Below are 19,005 nucleotides of genomic sequence, written 5' to 3'. Positions count from 1 at the left end.
CGAGGCCACCATCACCCTGATACCAAAACCAGACAAGGATGTCACAAAGAAAGAAAACTACAGGCCAATATCACTGATGAACATAGATGCAAAGATCCTCAACAAAATACTAGCAAACAGAATCCAACAGCACATTAAACGGATCATACACCATGATCAAGTGGGGTTTATTCCAGGAATGCAAGGATTCTTCAATATACGCAAATCAATCAACGTGATACACCATATTAACAAATTGAAGGAGAAAAACCATATGATCATCTCAATAGATGCAGAGAAAGCTTTTCACAAAATTCAACACCCATTTATGATAAAAACCCTGCAGAAAGTAGGCATAGAGGGAACTTTCCTCAACATAATAAAGGCCATATATGACAAACCCACAGCCAACATCGTCCTCAATGGTGAAAAACTGAAAGCATTTCCACTAAGATCAGGAACAAGACAAGGTTGCCCACTCTCACCACTCTTATTCAACATAGTTTTGGAAGTTTTAGCCACAGCAATCAGAGAAGAAAAGGAAATAAAAGGAATCCAAATCGGAAAAGAAGAAGTAAAGCTGTCACTGTTTGCAGATGACATGATACTATACATACAGAACCCTAAAGATGCTACCAGAAAACTACTAGAGCTAATCAATGAATTTGGTAAAGTAGCAGGATACAAAATTAATGCACAGAAATCTCTGGCATTCCTATACACTAAGGATGAAAAATCTGAAAGTGAAATCAAGAAAACACTCCCATTTACCATTGCAACAAAAAGAATAAAATACCTAGGAATAAACCTACCTAAGGAGACAAAAGACCTGTATGCAGAAAATTATAAGACACTGATGAAAGAAATTAAAGATGATACAAATAGATGGAGAGATATACCATGTTCTTGGATTGGAAGAATCAACATTGTGAAAATGACTCTACTACCCAAAGCAATCTACAGATTCAATGCAATCCCTATGAAACTACCACTGGCATTTTTCACAGAACTAGAACAAAAAATCTCACAATTTGTATGGAAACACAAAAGACCCCGAATAGCCAAAGCAATTTTGAGAACGAAAAATGGAGCTGGAGGAATCAGGCTTCCTGACTTCAGACTATACTACAATGCTACAGTAATCAAGACAGTATGGTACTGGCACAAAAACAGAAATATAGATCAATGGAACAGGATAGAAAGCCCAGAGATAAACCCACGCACATATGGTCACCTTATCTTTGACAAAGGAGGCAGAAATGTACAGTGGAGAAAGGACAGCCTATTCAATAAGTGGTGCTGGGAAAACTGGACAGCTACATGTAAAAGTATGAGATTAGATCACTCCCTAGCACCATACACAAAAATAAGCTCAAAATGGATTAAAGACCTAAATGTAAGGCCAGAAACTATCGAACTCTTAGAGGAAAACATAGGCAGAACACTCTATGACATAAATCACAGCAAGATCCTTTTTGACCCACCTCCTAGAGAAATGGAAATAAAAACAAAAATAAACAAATGGGACCTAATGAAACTTAAAAGCTTTTGCGCAGCAAAGGAAACCATAAAGAAGACCAAAAGACAACCCTCAGAATGGAAGAAAATATTTGCAAATGAAGCAACTGACAAAGGATTAATCTCCAAAATTTATAAGCAGCTCATGCAGCTTAATAACAAAAGAACAAACAACCCAATCCAAAAATGGGCAGAAGACCTAAATAGACATTTCTCCAAAGAAGATATACAGATTGCCAACAAACACATGAAAGGATGCTGAACATCACTAATCATTAGAGAAATGCAAATCAAAACTACAATGAGATATCATCTCACACCAGTCAGAATGGCCATCATCAAAAAATCTAGAAACAATAAATGCTGGAGAGGGTGTGGAGAAAAGGGAACCCTCTTACACTGTTGGTGGGAATGTAAATTGATACAGCCACTGTGGAGAACAGTATGGAGGTTCCTTAAAAAGCTACAAATAGAACTACCATATGACCCAGCAATCCCACTACTGGGCATATACCCTGAGAAAACCATAATTCAAAAAGAGTCATGTACCAAAATGTTCATTGCAGCTCTATTTACAATAGCCCAGAGATGGAAACAACCTAAGTGTCCATCATTGGATGAATGGATAAAGAAGATGTGGCACATATATACAATGGAATATTACTCAGCCATAAAAAGAGACGAAATTGAGCTATTTGTAATGAGGTGGATAGACCTAGAGTCTGTCATACAGAGTGAAGTAAGTCAGAAAGAGAGAGACAAATACCGTATGCTAACACATATATATGGAATTTAAGAAAAAAAAAAAATGTCATGAAAAACCTAGGGGTGAAACAGGAATAAAGACACAGACTTACTAGAGAATGGACTTGAGGCTATGGGGAGGGGGAAGGGTAAACAGTGACAAAGCAATAAAGAGGCATGGACATGTATACACTACCAAACGTAAGGTAGATAGCTAGTGGGAAGCAGCCGCATAGCACAGGGAGATCAGCTCGGTGCTGTGTGACCGCCTGGAGGGGTGGGATAGGGAGGGTGGGAGGGAGGGTGACGCAAGCGGGAAGAGATATGGGAACATATGTATATATATAACTGATTCATTTTGTTGTGAAGCTGAAACTAACATACCATTGTAAAGCAATTATGCTCCAATAAAGATGTTTAAAAAAAAAAAAAAAAAAGAAGTAGAAATTGGGAGAATGAATTTTAAAAAGTCCAATTATATGCTGTCTACAAGAGAAGAGCAAGCAATGACACAATGGCTATTATCAAAGAGAAGAAACTTGTGCACTGTTGGTGGGATTGTAAATTGGTGTAGCCACTAAGGAAAACGGTATGGAGATTCATCAAGAAATCAAAAATAGAGCTAAAATAGGATCCAGTAATTTCACTTCTGGGTATTTATCCAAAGGAAATGAAATCACTATTTCAAGGGCATATGTGCCTCAGAGACAGGGCAGATGTGCCTGGAGTGGTCGCTGCAGCTGGATGGTGGTAACACACGAAAAACACGTGGTCCAGATGCCTCTAGGATGGGCTGGGGGACATCTGAACGAGCAGGGGAGTGGAAATAGAGTGGACACCAGTTTCTTTCTTGTCTCCTCACATTCCTTCCCTTTGGGGACTACCTCTTCCTCTACTTCTGTGATACTAGTGGAGCTGCCAATCAACCTCCTCTCTGCACTGTCCCCCTGCCCCACAGAGGTGGGTATGTGACCCAGGCTAGCCCACAAGAGAACACCACTCTGCAGGAATCAGGGAGAGGTATGTAAGCTTGGGCATGCGACCCAAGCAGAGCCTACTGGGGTCCTTTTGTAGGATTGAAATGGATGCTGGAAGGGGTTTCCTTCTTCGCCGCACTTCAAAAACCACTGCTTTTACAAATGGAGAGATTTGGCAAAGAATACAGCCATCAGGAAAACTGCGAGATAGAGAGACTAAGATATATTTTGAAAACCTAGCTCCAGACATACGTACACCTGGCAAATCCTAAACTTCGCAGTTATGTAACAATAAATTTAAAAGATTTCCTAGAGTTGTTTGAATCAGGTATGGATTACCTGCAATTGAGTGATTCTTAACACAGAGAAGTCGTTGTTTCTGTTTTTGACCATTTAAAACTATGGTTGGCTGTGACTTGTGGAAACACGAATCTCCAAGGAAGAAGTCAGGGACAGATTATCCTTGGTCTCCTACTATTTTAGGGAAATGGTTAATAAGAACACAAAGATTTATCTTTGGGAGTATTCAATAAGGTGATGGTTTGATGAGATGATGATAATTAACTAAAGTGATGTGCCCAAGAGTACTTCCTTGGAAGTATTCATATCTCTCCTCTCCTGAATAGAGCCTTATATTATGGGATTGGGGACCTGGATCTCCAAAAGACTGCAATGATCTCATAGCATCTGTCTCTGAGAAATGAGGAGGATAGGAGACAATGAAACGGGGAGCTGTCTTTGAGGGTAATAAGATTTCCAATCTGTAGCCAGTTGGGGAGGAGCTGAGAAAAGATAGTGGGGCTTTATCCTTCCCATCACTGCTTCATGTAGAATCTCTGCTTCTCATCTGGAATCCCCTCTGGTTATTCATCATTTAACTAATGTGTCAATGCCTCTTCTGTGCAGGCACTCTGCTTAGCACACAGCAGTGCACAGGTAGAAAAGGGCTTTGCCTTTATGGAGTTTCAGCCTAGTTGGGGGAAGACAGACAATTAAACAATTAATTAGGGCTTCCCTGGTGGTGCAGTGGTTCAAAGTCCGCCTGCCGATGCAGGGCACGCAGGTTCATGCCCCGGTCCGGGAAGATCCCACATGCCGCGGAGCGGCTGGGCCCGAGAGCCATGGTCGCTGAGCCTGCGCGTCCAGAGCCTGTGCTCTGCAACCAGAGAGGCCACAACAGCGAGAGGACCGCGTATCGCAAAAAAAAGAAAAAGAAAAAGAAAAGAAATACACCACTTCTGATGATGTATCCTTAGGCTCTGGACTGAGGCACGCATACCATGTTTCTCTAGAGGATGGTTTCGGACCTGGGGTCCCAGAGTGCTTGCAGTGGGGCTGGCCACCTGTTATTAAAATGAAAGCCATCCAGAAGTGTTGCCACTGGCATCTGATCTGTGCCCAGAGGAGTCCTCCAGTACGGGATGAGGGGGAGGGAAACCAACATGTGGGATCTTCCTGGACCGGGGCACGAACCCGCATCCCCTGCGTCGGCAGGCGGACTCTCAACCACTGCGCCATCAGGGAAGCCCTCCCCTATTATTAACATCTTGAATTGTTGTGGTGCATTTGCTATGACTGATGAGCCAATGTGGACACATTATTATTAGCTAAATTCTGTAGTTAATATAAAGGTTTACTGTCTGTGTTGGACATTCTGTGGTTTTTGACAACCGTATAATGACGTGTAGCCCCCTTACAGTATCGTTAAGAGTAGTTTCACTGCCCTAAACATCCCCGTGCGCTACTTATTCATCCCTCCCACTTCTTCCCCCGACAAGCCTCTGGCAACCACTGATCTTTTTAATGTCTTCATAATTTAGCTTTTTCCAGAAGTTGGCATCATAAAGTATGTTGTTAAAAGAGGACAAACACAATTCCCCTAGGCCAGCAGCTAGCAGGAGGTAAGAGTTTAGTCCCAAAACCACATCTGTCTGACTCTGATTCTCTACGTTTTCTGGACCCCATCCTGCCTAACGGTGCTGGCCCGGGACTTGGTCTGTCCACCTTCACCCTGGATGGTGTTCCTAGGGCTTAAATTCTAGCATTTCCTTTCCTTAACAGTCTTTGGAATCTTGGATCCGCTGTTCTTTGAGTATCATCAGGGTGGCCTGTCACTCATGATCCCTCTGGACCTGCGTGTGATCCTAACCTGCCTGATTTCGCTTTATTTATAAATTCAGCCAGTTTTTTCGACATTTTCCTCTAACTTTTTGCTGAGGCTTTGAGCATCATTATTCTTCCCCTGGTTCACACTGAATCTTTTCTGCCAGCAAGTTGCTTGCTTACAGGCCTTGTCATGGACGGTCTCCTACAGTTTTACTGAAGACGAAGTCTGCTGGGTGAGGCTGCTAAACGGACCACAGTGCTGACAATTATCTTGGTTGAGTTCTACCCATACACCCATCAGGGCCTGGAACACTTGCTCTCAGAATTTACAGATACTAACTCTATGATCCGTCTGCTTGTTGCCCGAGCAGAGCATCTCTACAATCTATTAAATTCTATTTTCCTGCCAAGAGTAAAAAAAAAAAAATCCCACAATCATATTTCAAGTACTAAGGGATATTCTGCTAAGAATAAAAGGTTTATAAGCTCCAAACAGAAGTGAAATAGCTTGTGGAAAACCATAAACGAATGAAAGAGTAGAATTCAGATTCAAATCCAGATCGAGTGCAAAGGCAAAGCAGGTGGTCCTTGAATCACACCAGGCTTCCCTCTGTGAAATCCTATGATGGCAGCGTCAGCGGGTTAAGGAGGCTGTGTGGGATTCAGGAAGAGCCCCAGCACAGGAGACCTCCTTAATGCAACTTGAGAGCATCCTTTCACCAACGAACAGTTGAAACTGAAATTTTCTGTTTTAAAACAACGTGTATGTAGTCACTGATTATGATACCAAACACTCCAAAGTGCCTTGCAAATACTAGCCCATTGCTATGTGTTCACGAAAATGCTTCTGAAGCTAGTAGCACCCTGCAGTTATATGCTTTATAAATTGCTAGTGTAATTCCAAGAGTATCGCACCCTGTGGCTGATAATGAGGCCCCATCACTGACCAAGGACATTGCGGGGGGAGGGGGGTTGGGTAGGAAGCGTGGAAAGGACTCAAAGGCCGTGGACACAGTGCTATCGTTTTTCCTGTTTTCCTGCAAAGTTAGAGAGGAGGCTGGCGGGGTTAATCTATGACCTACTTACCTCTCTCATGTCACAGGTTACTGGATCTCTATAGACTGTGGCTTCTGCTTGGTTTGGGGCGCCAAGAGGGAGCCTGTGAGGTGAGCGCGGTGGGACCCGGGTCTAGTTTCTGCCATCTCGGGGAGAGTAGCTCCGGAAGTAGCCGCGGAGACAGGCCCGCCGGCCAGGTGCTCGTCCTACCGCCAGGGGCACAGGCAGATTCAGGCTTCCGGCCCTTCCGGACAAGGGGCGAGGATACATTATTTGTTGAAAGTAAGAGAACAGCAATAAAATATTCCAATGACAAAGAAATGAAAATTTATCATAATTAAAAAAAAACCAACCTTGAAGTGCCTCCCCAATCTTCTCATTTTGGGGGAGGCAAACTGGCCGCGAGCGCGGGGTCCGCTCGCCGGGGCCCGCGGTCGGGTGGACAGTCCGGCGGCCGCGCCAGTCGGGCCCGCGCGGGGGGCTGCGGGGACCCGAGGACGCAGGCGGGCTCCCACTGCCCGAAGGATGGCCGCACGCAGGCGGGGCGACCACCAGCGCGTCGGCAGGCGCCGCCCACCCGCGGGGGAATCCCAGGTTAGGGCGCGGGGCGCGCGAAGACGCCGAGCCCCGCCCCCCGCCCCGCCCCCGCCGCCGCCCGCTCCCGGAGCCGCCGCCGCGCCGCGCTGCCATTGGTGCCAGGCGGTGACGCTGGCGAGCGGGCCGGACGGCGGGGCGCTGGGGGCGGGCGCAGGGAGCGGGGCGCGGCTGATGAAACCGGCTCCCGATCCCTCCCGCCCTCAACGCTCCATTCACTCAGCGCCGGCAGGTGTGAGCGGCAGGTCAGCTGCCGGCGGGGCGCGCGGCCACCCGGCGTCCGTTACCCGAGTCTCCCGCTCCGGCGCCCCGCGCGCCGCGCCTCCGCCCGAGCGTCCGTCAGTCCCGCCGAGCCTTGGTCGATCGTCCGTCAGTCCAGCCGCGGTCTTGCCTGCATCCCGCCACCCGCCGGCCCGGTGAGTCCCCGTCCTCCGCCGGCGCCGGGGCAGCTGCCCGGGTCCGGGTCACCTTGGGGGGCTGACTCCGGCGGCGCGGGGAGGGGCGCGGAGCCCGAGCGGGGAGCCCTGGCATCCTCCGGGTGGGCGCGGGCAGGGCGGACGGGGGTGTACGCGGCCGGTGCCCATGAGGCTGTCTCCGCCACGGAGTCCATTTTGGTTCGCTGAAGGCGCGGCGTGGTGCATGATGCAACACCCCGTGAGGAAGCGTGGGCGACCTGGCGCCTCCGGGGTGCTGGCCCAGCGCTCCCTGCGGGGCACCGGGCGCCGGGACGCGCGGGTGGTCGCGGGGGCGTGGGGACGGGGAGCGGGCACTGGGCCCGGCAGGCGTCCCGAGACCTTCCCTTACATGGCGCGGAGCGGAGCACGCCGCCCCGCCGCGAGGTCCACGACGTGTTATCGGTCCCGGGTGGGGAGCCCGCCGGGCGGCTAAGGGTGGTCCCGCGGCAGGTGGCCGGCCGAGGACGGCGTCGCGCACCCGCAAGCTGGCCGCGGCGCCCACGTTTCTTCCTCTCTGGAACCCTGCACACTCCCTGGCCCGCCTCCACCTCTCTTCCGGGTCCCCGGAGTTGTTTCGGGGAAGTCCCCCCCGCCGGGGGCTTCCTTGTGACCCAATCTGGCCCGTAGAGGCCGGTGCTCAACGCTTCCAGATGGTTTCGAGCAGGAGGCAGTTCTTCCGGCTTCACCGAGACAACCTATTCTCAGTGTGTTCCTTTCTACGTAGTAGGAAACTTCCCGGGCCAGGCGGGTCCCGCAGTCATTCTAAGACCAGTGTGTACACGGCAGCAGGGCGCTGTAGTACTACTACCTTCCCCTTTTCAGTGGCTGTGAGAACCCGAGACGAGTGGTGCTTGACTTGTACGATTAGGACAGCCAGACAAGTGCCTTCCGGAAGAAACGGAACACTGCCCAGTACCCGCCCTCAGGCTCTCACGTGTAGAAGTAACCTGGAGTAGGTTTTACTCCAGATTTGTAAACAGAGGAGGGGGTGAGGGTTTCAATCCCAGGTGTATTTCCCTAAATGAGCTCTTAAAACTGTGACCAGGACTGTGTTTTGGCCTCTGGCTGAATTTCCTAATTGTGTTTCATTTGAATTATAATTTACTCGGGATTCATCTTAACGTTTGTTGCCACTTAGGTTTGGTTCCGATAATGGGAAACCGTGATACCTACAAAAATATCCCCTGATGTTTTTAGTTGATCTCAGTGGAAATTATTATTTTTATATGCACACACCCTTCTGTGATTAAAACAAAAAAGTCTTGTTTACGTCACAGTCAGAATAGAAACTTAGGGGACAAAATCAACATGGATTAAAATAGTTTTTAAAGGTTTAGCATATTAAGTTCATGTTTAATTATTACAGGTAAAATTTAAAGAGTGCCAAAGGGGTTTTGACTAAAGAAACAGACGAGAATTAATAGAGATCAGAAATGTACTCAGTTGTTTAAATCTGGATTGAACCACATGGGTGCTCTTATGCATATAATTATTTGCTTTAAAGGAAGAAAGGCTTGAAAGACGAGATTGCTGACCTCGAGGAGCTTGCATTTTAGGACACACGTTAATTGTATTGGGTTGGGGCTTCCATTCTTTGATGGGCTTAAACACATGTTTACTGAGTGTTCTAGTCTGTTGTTTCTTGTCTACTCAGGCCAGTAAAAATATGTAATTACGTTGGAGGGCCCAGCATTATGTCTTATTAAATTATTCCCTTACATTATTAATTATGTATTTGAAGGTATTGGTTTATTAATCCCAGAGAAGAATTTGAAACAGGAATGGGTGTGTCCTTGTTATGGGGAGAAACATTTTCCTCTGACCCTGGAGGTGTCTAGGCCACAGGCATCTTCTGAGATGGCCATCCTTCCACCTGGGGCCGGGTCCTCACTCCAGGTGGGACCTGCGGACGGGCGGGCCCTGGTGCTCTTCTCCAGCCTGGGGCCCTCACCCTTGTCTGCTCCTGTTGCTGGCAGGCTGTTTTTCTCAGAGAAGCGGGGAGTGCTGGGTGGCTGTCAGGGAGTGGAAGGGCCACTTCAGCTCCTGGGTGGAGAAGAGATGGGGGACGGGCAGGCGCAGAAGGGGGGAGGCCAGAGCAGAGACTGGTAACTTAGGTCTGGAAAAAACCCCAAGCCCAGCTTATTTCTGCACGAGAGAGTGTGTCCATATGTCGTTTCTGTGTGAGAGAGAGATGGTGGCAGCTTGGACACGGTAGGAATGTGAGCTGGTTGAGCTCTGCTCAGTCTGCAGGCTGGTGTCCTTGCTCTGTCTGTGGATTTTAAAGGAAGATTCCAGGTGAGGTGCGAAAGGCCGGATGAGGTTCCACGTAGAGCGGAGCCACTGTGCTAGTGAGGTGGGGAAGGCTGAGGAGATCGTGTCGGGAAGGACTCGGTGAAAGTCACAACCGGCTTTTTCCAGACATTTCCATCCTCACGGGCCGGGGCTGAGCCGGAGCTGCCTTGTTGCGCCCACGTGCCGCCGCAGCGTGGGGCCTCCTTCCCCTCCGCCCGGCAAGCCTGCGGCCTCCCTGATCTCCCCTGCGCCCTCCAGTGGGCATCTTGGCCGTGGGTTTGTCCCGTGGCCCGCTTGGGGTCTGCAGCCCTGGGGCGCGCCTACTTTTTCATTCCTGGCCTTCAGGAGGCCTGCCTGCCGGGGGTTTCTTGGGCCGGAGGCCCCTGGCGTTGGACCCCAGGCCAAGGTTGTATCTGCCCAAGGTTTTAGGTCTGTTCCAGTCAAGAGAAGAGTAGCAGCTTTGGTGGCAGGTTGTGGGCCCTGTGGGAACTTCAGTGGCTTCTCTTTCTCTGTAATCATGTCCCCACCCCCAACTGCAAAGCCGCTTTGACAGCAACTACCCCTGCACTTGTTCAAAGCAAGCCCCGGTTTATCATGGGGGGGGTTAGTGCATTTGCCACCTGTGAATCTGCTAGAAGGACGGGCAGCACGTTGGTAAGAGGACTTGGTGGACTGCTGTCTTCATTGGGCTCCGAAGACGTTCCTTCAGACCTTTGGCCTCGGCAGAGCAGCGGCTGAAGCTGTTTGCTTCACCCATCGGTCAGGATTCGCTCACCCGGGGACACAGGCTGCAGGAGAGACATCTCTGCACGTCGGGATAGGTTCTGGCACGGGGTTCCCTCGTCATGCCACACCCGAGTCTTCCATTTGGCTTTTCCTCTGGTTGTTGTCATTAGCACTGGGGACCTCCAGGCGGTAGATTTGGTGGACAGACCACGTCAGCTGAGGGTAGAGCTGTGTGGAGTTAGAGGCCAGCTTCAGTGCAGCCTGAGGTCATCGCCCTGAAATGCAGACGCTGCTTCTAGGAGCCGGGGCGGGTGGTCCAGTGCTGGGAAGGGCGCCATCCGAGGCGTCTTCGGTGCAGGTTTGCGGCCGTCTCTGTGCAGCCTCCAGTATGTCCTTTGGGCTGTCGGAACCCTGCAGACGTGCTCTTGCCCTGCCTGTAGCTTGGGGAAGCCCGCCCTCTCAGCCTCATAATGATGAAGCCAGTAAACATGAAGTGCAGAATATTCTTTGAAAGAATAAAGGTCAGTCCATTTAGATTCTTTCAGAAAATAGGTTCTTTCCATTGCCAGCCTTCTCTTCTGATAAAGGCAACCAGAAATCAAGCTCCGTTCAGCCTTCAGGGGCTACCAAGAGGCGGATTTATACTGAGGAGGGAGAAAGAATGTCCTTCGTCCCGTAGGACAGCGTGTGTTTCCACACCGTCTCCCTTCTTCCTGAGTCACCTTTCCCCTCTGGAGGCAGTTGTTTCTGAAACATTCTGTCTTCCTGCCGTAGTGCTTTCTTCAGAAGACCCATGCAGATAAGGTTCTTGCCTGTGAGAACAGCCAGGTACTTTGCCACGTGCGTAGGAGTGGGTCCTGATTCTCCGCACGTGCTGGGCGCACAGGGAGCCCCGCATCGCGGAGACCCGCTCGCCGTGCCGACTCCGGGCGGCCCCCTGCTCTCCCTGACGGGCCACGCACTGCGGGGACGAAGGAGGTGCCGTGGGCCTCCCCCCGCCCCGGAGTGGGCTCCGCTTACAGGATCAGTGCCTTTTCTAAGATATTTCTTGGAGCCACGTTTGAATCCTTTTCCATATTGCCTGCATAATAATTGGCTTCTAGTGCCTACCTTACAGGATTGAGAGGATTTAAATGAGGCAATCGTCCAGGTTCCGCACTTAACACAGCTTCTGGCGCATACCAGGTGCTTCGTATAAACGTTAGCTGTTTTACTGGAAACAAAGCACAGTTCTTTGATTTTGGCGTGGAGAAGAAAATCTGTAACAACTTTATTTGCCCTCCCATTTTGCCAAGGTGTCAAAAGGTCGTCCCTTCTCCTTGGAGTTGTGTCTGCCTTGCAGTGGGTGGCGTGGCACCGGGGTGTTGGGGAGGCCAGTCCCCGCAGGTCTCAGGTCCACAGCCTTGGGTTTGTCCCCTCCTCACGCCTCTGGGAAGCAGAGCTCACGGTCCCATCCTCAGGGGTGGCCTGCCTGTGTCTGTGTGCACGTGCGTGTGAGTGTGTGCGTCTGTGTGTTTTGGGGGTGTCTGCCCTCGTCCATCCTGACCCCAGACATTTGGTCCAAATTACCCCGAGCGCTTTGGGTTTAAAAACTGGGGCCAAGTCTTTCCCACCTTTTTTCATCCCTTCCTTTGAGGGCTGAGGTAGATGCCCCAGTGCATTGGCGTGGGATGGGGGCCCCATCACGGGGCAGCGGCGAGGGGAAGGGAGCAAACGTCTTACCGGCGTCTCATCACACTGTTGTCACCGTCGTCTTCCTGCCCATGAAGATGCTGGGGGTGACCTTTTAAGGTCGGCTTGGAAATGCTCTCTTCCTCTGTATCTTCTTATCTGCCTACCAAGTACCATTAACCAAAGTCTCTTACACCAAATAGGAAGGAAGGGAGAGGCCCTGGGGCTGAGTAAGATCCAGACTCCAAGCCCTTGTTAGTGCTCACCGTGGGGCTCGCTCCGCACTTTCTTTGTTGTCATTAAATCCTCACAGCCGCCCCCTGAGGTTGGTCCTGCTGTTTGGCTGATGGGGCGATGGAGGCCCTGAGAAGTGACACAAGTTGCCGATGGGCACAGGGGTGGGTCTTAAGTGGCAGAGCTAGGATTTGCACCTGGGGCCTGGCTCCAGGGCCCTAACACCCACGTGCTTTGGGCTGTGGGCATCAGCCTGTGCCTGGGGCTCCGGCCGCTCGCTCTGGGAACCGTGGTCTGGCACGCGTGTGCGCGGGGCCACGCCGGGCCCTGAGGTTAGCACACGGACCTGGAGATGCCGGGCTGCCACGCGCCTCTTGGTTCCAAGTAAGTCCTGGCGGCGCGGGAGCCGGCTGTGCCACCACTGGGCGGCAGCCTGCTGTTTCTCTCTAGCTGCCCCGGTTCCTCTGAGCGCAGATCTTTCCTCTCTGAGCCCTGGGGTCCTTGACACAGCTGTGCCGAAGTGTGACAGAGGCTGGGCTGCGTTCCTCCTGGGTCAGTAGTCTGACATTGGCATTGCCGGAGCTGGCTGGACGAGGGGCTTCCTGCCCGGGCCATGGGAGCCCAGCCTCACTGATCTCCATCGGTCGTCTCTGCTCCCCCTCCTCCGCCGCTGGGGGGAGGGCCCTTTGCAGGGGGTCGTCTGGTTTGTAGGGATAAGTGGCTCCCTTCTCGGTTCTCCCTCCTTCTCAAGGCCAGTGGCGGTAGCCGTTCTCCCAGGATCTTCACTTTGCTGACTTCTGTAGTGTCGGGAGGTGGGAAGGGGTCTTCTTTCTTGGAAGGTGCTTCCCTGATGCCCTCAGGAAGCCGGGGCTGGGGGCTGTCCGAGCCAGGGTAGCAGCAGGCACTGTCTACGCTGGAGAGACTGTGTGCTGGCAGGGCCCCCGTGGCCGTGGCCCCATGGGGAGGCCGTGGGTGCTGGCAGGTGGAGTGGGGAAACTCGTGCCCGTCCCTTCCTGCCTCTCTTCTTTCTTCCTTTGCTCTTTCAACTTTTTGTGGATAGCATTTCAAACTTAAAGAGAAGTTGCAGGGGTTACAAGGAGCGCCTCAATTTTCTCAGATTCACTGGTTGTCTACATTTCATTCCTTCTTTCTGTTTATCTGTCAATCAGTTAATCTGTCTACACACACGGATGCATTTTTTCCTGAACCATCTGAGAGTAAGTGGAAGACATCATGTCCTTTTATTTACCCCGGCATGCTTCAGTGTGTTTCCTAAGAATAAGGACATTCATTCTCTTACGTGACCACCGTACGACATCAAAATCACGAAATTTAACATTTGTGACATCATCAAGTCCACAGTCCATATTCAACTTCCAGTTGTCCAAATAATGTCCTTTACATATGCATGTAGGTAGCTGGTTTTTTGTTTTTCGTTTTCTTGGGTTTTTTCGTTTGTTTTCAGGAGAGGCTCCTTCAATGGAACTGTGGTCTAATTTTCTACCTTATAAGCCTCTTTAAGAAAAAAAATGTCCCTAAAAGTTAGAATGTGTATTGTGAAGAATTTGGAAACTACAGAAAAGTAAAATAAAGGAAAATAAACAGCACCCATAGTTCGGCAGAGCGGCTGAGAGCCCGGCCAGGGTAGAGGGCTCGCAGGAAGGCGCTTGGTCGGAAGACTTCAGCTCAGGGTGACGTGGTCCCGCAGACCCGCAGCCTGAACACACAGGGCGGGGGCCCGGAGCAAGGCCTCGGGCTGCCGGAGCAGCAGGCGCCCTGTCTGGAGCGGATGCCTTTCAAGCCCCTGCCCACCACCTGGCCGTCGGCCCACCTGAGCAGGCAAACATAACCCCCTCGGGGTGGGGAAGGGTGGAGATGATTATTAAATCCCCAGAACTTGTTGAAGCCTTGAAAAGAAACGTGGCAGGCCCTCGCTTGCCTGCTGTGTAGCCCTGGCCGCCCAGACGAAGCAGAGGGTAGGGCTGGGCAGGGGCCCTGATGGGGAGGAATGGTCCTGGCCTCCTGGCCTGTAGCTTGCGGTTATTTCATAGGGTTGTTGAGCCTCCCGGCCGCCGCGAGCGGGCCAGGGGAGCGATAAGAGGAGAGATTCTAAATGGTGAGTTGTGTTCTGTGCTAGCCCAGAAGTTCCTGGGGGAAGGTTCCAGACTGTTGGGGGAGGTGTGGCTCTTGCTTCTTTCTGTGTTTCGTTTATCAAAGCCGTCCCCTTTGTCATCACCAGCAGTACCCCCGAGACTCCGCTCTTTCCCCGGCTCTGGAAGGGGCCCTCGCTGGGTGGGGCTGGTTTCTGGAAGGGTTTCGTTCTTAGAACCCGGCTCCCCATGGTTCGTACCTCAGTTTCCCTGAGCTGTGAAACCTACACTGTGTGTGAACAGGGCCTCTGAAAGCCATGATCAAAAGCCCCAAGTATTTTTCCATGTTTGTTTTCTCTTCTCCCGCACTAGACCCTCTCCTTGAAGGAGGTGGCCTGGAGAGGGACTGCGGTGGGCAGCCGCCCAGACTCTGCACACCCGCTGGGGCCACGGAACTCCTAACCTGGACGGGCCAGCACCGGAGGCTGCTCTTCAAAGAAACCCTTTGAAGTGCAAACATTTCCTTTCCTGAGAAGAAGGGAAATTGAAATGAAAACGTATTGTTCTGTGCAGACAATGTTCTCTTGGATCAAAGAGGGAGTGGGGCTTATAAAAAAGGGAGATTCACAAGTTAGGCCTTAACGTGGCGCACGGGGAAGCGGTGACCGTGTACATGTCCACTGCCCGGGGTCCGTGATCGGTAAGGTTGTATCTTCCCTCTTTTACCCCCTTAAGGTCCTAAATCTGGATCTAACATGCTGTGTTTGACTGTGTCTCTCTCTCTCATTTGTGTTTTTATCCTGTGGTCAGCATTTAGAAATGTCCTTTGGTAAATTATGACACCATCCACGGTGGAATACCACGTAGCCAATAAAAGTGATGTTTTCAAGGAACATTTGATCTTAAGGGAAAAACTTTACTATTAAAAGTGAAAAAAATCTGGACACAATTTTCCATAATCAGTGTTCTCTTAATGAGATACATGTATTTGTACAGAAAGAAAACACTGAAAATCAGGCTCTGTTTTGTTCACTGCTAGGTGTGTAGCACCTGAATTAGTGCTCAGCAAATATTCGTTGTATGGATTATTTTTATAATTAGTGAAACAGCAGTATAGTTTAAAGGCGGGGTGTCTTTGAGCTAAGTAGTAACATTTTGGCAAGTGGAAAGAACAATAAATTATTTTGATTTTCTATTGTAATTCTGTCCTGGCATCTCGATTTGGGGTTTATTTTGGAGGGTTTTGGCTACAAACATGTACCACATTTTGTACTTTGATACACATCACCCTATGAATGAGTGACTGTGATGTTTCTGCTTTTGGAGTAATCGGGTCTTGTTGAAATTAGGGTATTGGGATAAGTTTTTCCTGGGTTGGCTGCTAGGCTCCTTCACAGATGGGGTAAGGAGACAACTTCTCAGGTGCTGGTGGCTGGTGTACCATTTCACCGGCTTGACCTGTCCTGTTGTTGAGAATTTTGCCTGATTTGCCCGGGGAGAGTTTCTCATTTTCTAGTATCAGTACCACCAAGATATCCTAGTAGGCCGTACATCGCCCTGTTTCTGATTCAGAAGGTTCTTTAGTAACACAGCATCTCAGGTTGGCTTTGAGGATGGCCCTGGTCTCAGCGATTGCGTGTCACAGCCGCCCGTGCTTCCCCCTGGTGAGATCGTTTTGTTCCTCCTTCAGAAGGACACAGGCACTTAGGTTTCAGAGCCCGATCTGCACAGGGTTCTGGAAGCCCCTTGGGGAGGCTTCCTTCGGCCTGGGGTAGGGCTGCTGGGGCCCACACCCCGGTTCTCCCGAGGGCGGCGGCTGTCAGCGTCTTTGGACGCAGTCTACAAGAGGAAATAACGGAAGCGCTGCTCAGGTGCACACACAGGGAAGTACGTATTTATATGCAGACTAAAATGAAACTTCCCACCAAACAGTACTCACTCTCGTACTTGCGCTGCACTCTGATGATTTTTACTCTTTTCTATCGCATCGCAAAAGATCCTGGTGGCGACTTGCAGTTTGCAGACACTGCTGGGCGTGGGCGTGCTGGCCTCCATGCCCACCCTCCCCTCCTCTGTGGTGTCCTGAGTTTTACACTCACTGGACTAGGGCCTGGGAGGAATTCTCTGTCCACACCGATTTAGACAAAGACAGTCAGAGGGTAGAGGTTTTTTCTTTTTGCGGTGATTTAAGGGCTTCTGACCGAAGTGGACATTATTATCTATGATGATTCCCTAGAAGTTAAATAGGGACACAAGGCAAGACCTGTGTGAATTCCCAGTGTGGTTTGCTGCTGATGCAAACCCGGGTAGCTCTGTCCTAAGCTGACCTCACACTCTGGTGTTTTGAAGGTGGCCTGGTCAGGCTGTGTGTTTTTTTTCAGGGATGGCCCAAACATTTGTTAATTTCAGCACTTTGACCTTTTTTTTGTGTGTTTACTTTTTTCAGTGTGATTTGAGGAAGAGTCCACCTGAAAGGTGAGCCTTCTCTTTCAGAGTTGAGGCTTTGTAGGAAGAAGAGGGAGAAAAGTCACTCTTACAGAAATATTAATTTTTAGACTCTGAGGTCTGATGGATTAAAATTCAACAGGGCATTGAGATTATAATATTAGCAATAGCAATTGTACCATTAAATAGTTCTTCTGGAAAAGGTTGAATGCATTTTGTTCTCTTTTTTGAGAAGCGTTTGAATTTTTTTTTTTTGCTTAGAAAATTAATACTCTTTAATAAGTCTTTGTATATAATTCCTAGAACAATTGTAAATCAAGGGAATTGATTCTGTGGAACAAAAGCACAGTGACAACAGAACTAGAACGAGATAAATCACCTAGTTTATTGAAACTGTACAAATATCTGGGCTTGTTTCTTGTAACTTCTTTTATTTGCTGTGCTTCTCAGTAAGTTTATTGTAAGAGTTCAGAGTGCTTAACTTGTAGTCTTTTAAAAATTCATTTATAAATTACAAATATTACCACTGTTGTTAGTATTTGAGAAGAATCCTCATGAACTTGATTTTATGCTGTTATATATGTTAATATTATGTGAAATAGGGGATTATCTGCAATTGTAATGGTATAACATGTCCCCCATAAGTCTATAACCTCAAATTTTTAGCAGCAAGTTTGGTTTTAAAAGGAAATCTTTTGTTGGAAGACCTTTCTTTCTCCCTAGAGGGCAACCTTGGGAGACATTAGGCAACAATATTCACTAATTCTTTGAGTAATGCACATTGAACTGGGAAGAATGTCTTGCTAGCCTCAGAATTGGATGCAGTCAGAATTTGGAGAATACCAGCTGTAACTTGTGCTAGGACTCAGGCCTAGTTACTGAAAGGCTCTCAGGTCTGTGGTCTGATGAGTCACGGCAAGGGCTCTGCCACCTTGAATTCCTCAGGCTTCCCTGCAGCTCCTGGCTGCCTGTGAACTGTCCTGCCTTGAGCATCCGCAAGGCAGCTCTTGCTGAGTCGCCCTGGAGAGCCCCCCGGTTACTGGGAGATTCGCAGCCTCTTCGGGGGCTGCTGGCTCTGACCCGAGCCCTCACAGGGTGTCTCTTTCCAGCAAGGTGTGTGGCCCTGGCAGCAGGGATAGAGGCAGAAGAGCCCTCCCTCCAGTCTGACGCTGCGTGGGAGCGAGCAGCGCTGTCCCCAGCTCACGAGGGCCGGCTCAGTTCTCCCAGCCCCTCCCCCCGCGCTACACTGCCCCCAGCCAGCAGGACTTCCGGGCCGACTTTATCGTGCGTGTGGCCTGAGGGCCACAGCCCTGCTCGTCTAGACCTCGCCTTAGTAGCTGGACCTACAGATGCAAAGTGTGCGCTAATAAATATAAAACTGTAAACCGAGGGGCAAGACTAACCATGGCTGGGAAGGGAGCGCACAAAACGGGAGACGCTTCCATGGCACTGTGCATACTGCCTCTTCGTTAGGACAGCTACCCCTCCATCCACATCTAAAACGCGCATAGGTAGGATTGGACAGATGTGGCAGCAGGGGCAGGATGGAGAAGAGGAATACATTTTGCATAAGTATGTAAGTTCAATTTGCATGATGTCCTAGTGCCTTTCACATCCTAAAGTCAGACCTCAGGTGTCTAACCCATCTCACAGGCTCACAGGTGCCTGCGCACAGATCCCCTCTGGGCATTTCGCCGACCTGCAGATCTGTTTCCGAAGGTCTGGGGCAGAGTTTCTAACCAGCTCCTGGGTTCTCTGGGAGTAGCCGGCACCTGTCAAACTACTGGCAACTGGACCTCGTCAAGGAGACCTCAGCTGCTGTCGGACCGCAAGCCCCTTGAGGCCAGGCTCCTGGACCCACCAGTGCCTGCTGTTGAGTAGATGCTCAAAAGATGTCTTTTCAGGAACCCAAGCGCTTGCTTTCCCCGGGCCCTCGGGGTGGGGGGGGCGTGGGGCGCATTCATCTCTGACCAGCCGGGTTTTCTGTTTGCCACCAACTGCAGATAGGGAGTGGAAACTCAGGCTGCAGGGGCAGAGCTCCCGGCAGGGGCAGAGGCGATAGGAATCGCGTACGTAGAAGGAGGCACCAGAACTTGGCAGCTCCCGTCTTAGGAGTCC

The 19,005-nt window shown here is 50.2% G+C and overlaps 1 protein-coding gene and 1 long non-coding RNA gene across 5 annotated transcripts in view; one reads left to right on the top strand and one right to left on the bottom strand.

The window, feature by feature from the left end:
• LOC115866755 (uncharacterized) overlaps positions 1-6,968 on the bottom strand; it is a 105,957-nt gene extending 98,989 nt beyond the window's left edge. Inside the window, exons 1-2 of the long non-coding RNA XR_009559706.1 lie at positions 6,734-6,968; positions 6,411-6,624 (exon numbers count right to left, since the gene is read on the bottom strand). This is a non-coding gene — a long non-coding RNA (uncharacterized lncRNA). The remainder of the gene's footprint in view (positions 1-6,410; positions 6,625-6,733) is intronic.
• Positions 6,969-7,126: 158 nt separating this feature from the next.
• SLC7A1 (solute carrier family 7 member 1) overlaps positions 7,127-19,005 on the top strand; it is a 68,681-nt gene continuing 56,802 nt past the window's right edge. Inside the window, exon 1 of one of the 4 annotated variants that reach the window (XM_060287965.1) lies at positions 7,127-7,390. The gene's annotated coding sequence lies outside the window, so the exon portion shown is untranslated. Of the gene's footprint in view, positions 7,391-15,069; positions 15,148-19,005 lie in introns of those variants that run through there. The other 3 variants (XM_030882586.2, XM_060287963.1, XM_060287962.1) reach the window with 3 other exon arrangements.

The sequence above is a fragment of the Globicephala melas genome, chromosome 18 (genome assembly GCF_963455315.2).
Source record: "Globicephala melas chromosome 18, mGloMel1.2, whole genome shotgun sequence".
In the NCBI taxonomy this organism is placed as follows: Eukaryota; Metazoa; Chordata; class Mammalia; order Artiodactyla; family Delphinidae; genus Globicephala; species Globicephala melas.
The sequence above is the reverse complement of the archived record's forward strand: the minus strand, read 5'-3'. Positions and strand labels throughout refer to the sequence as shown.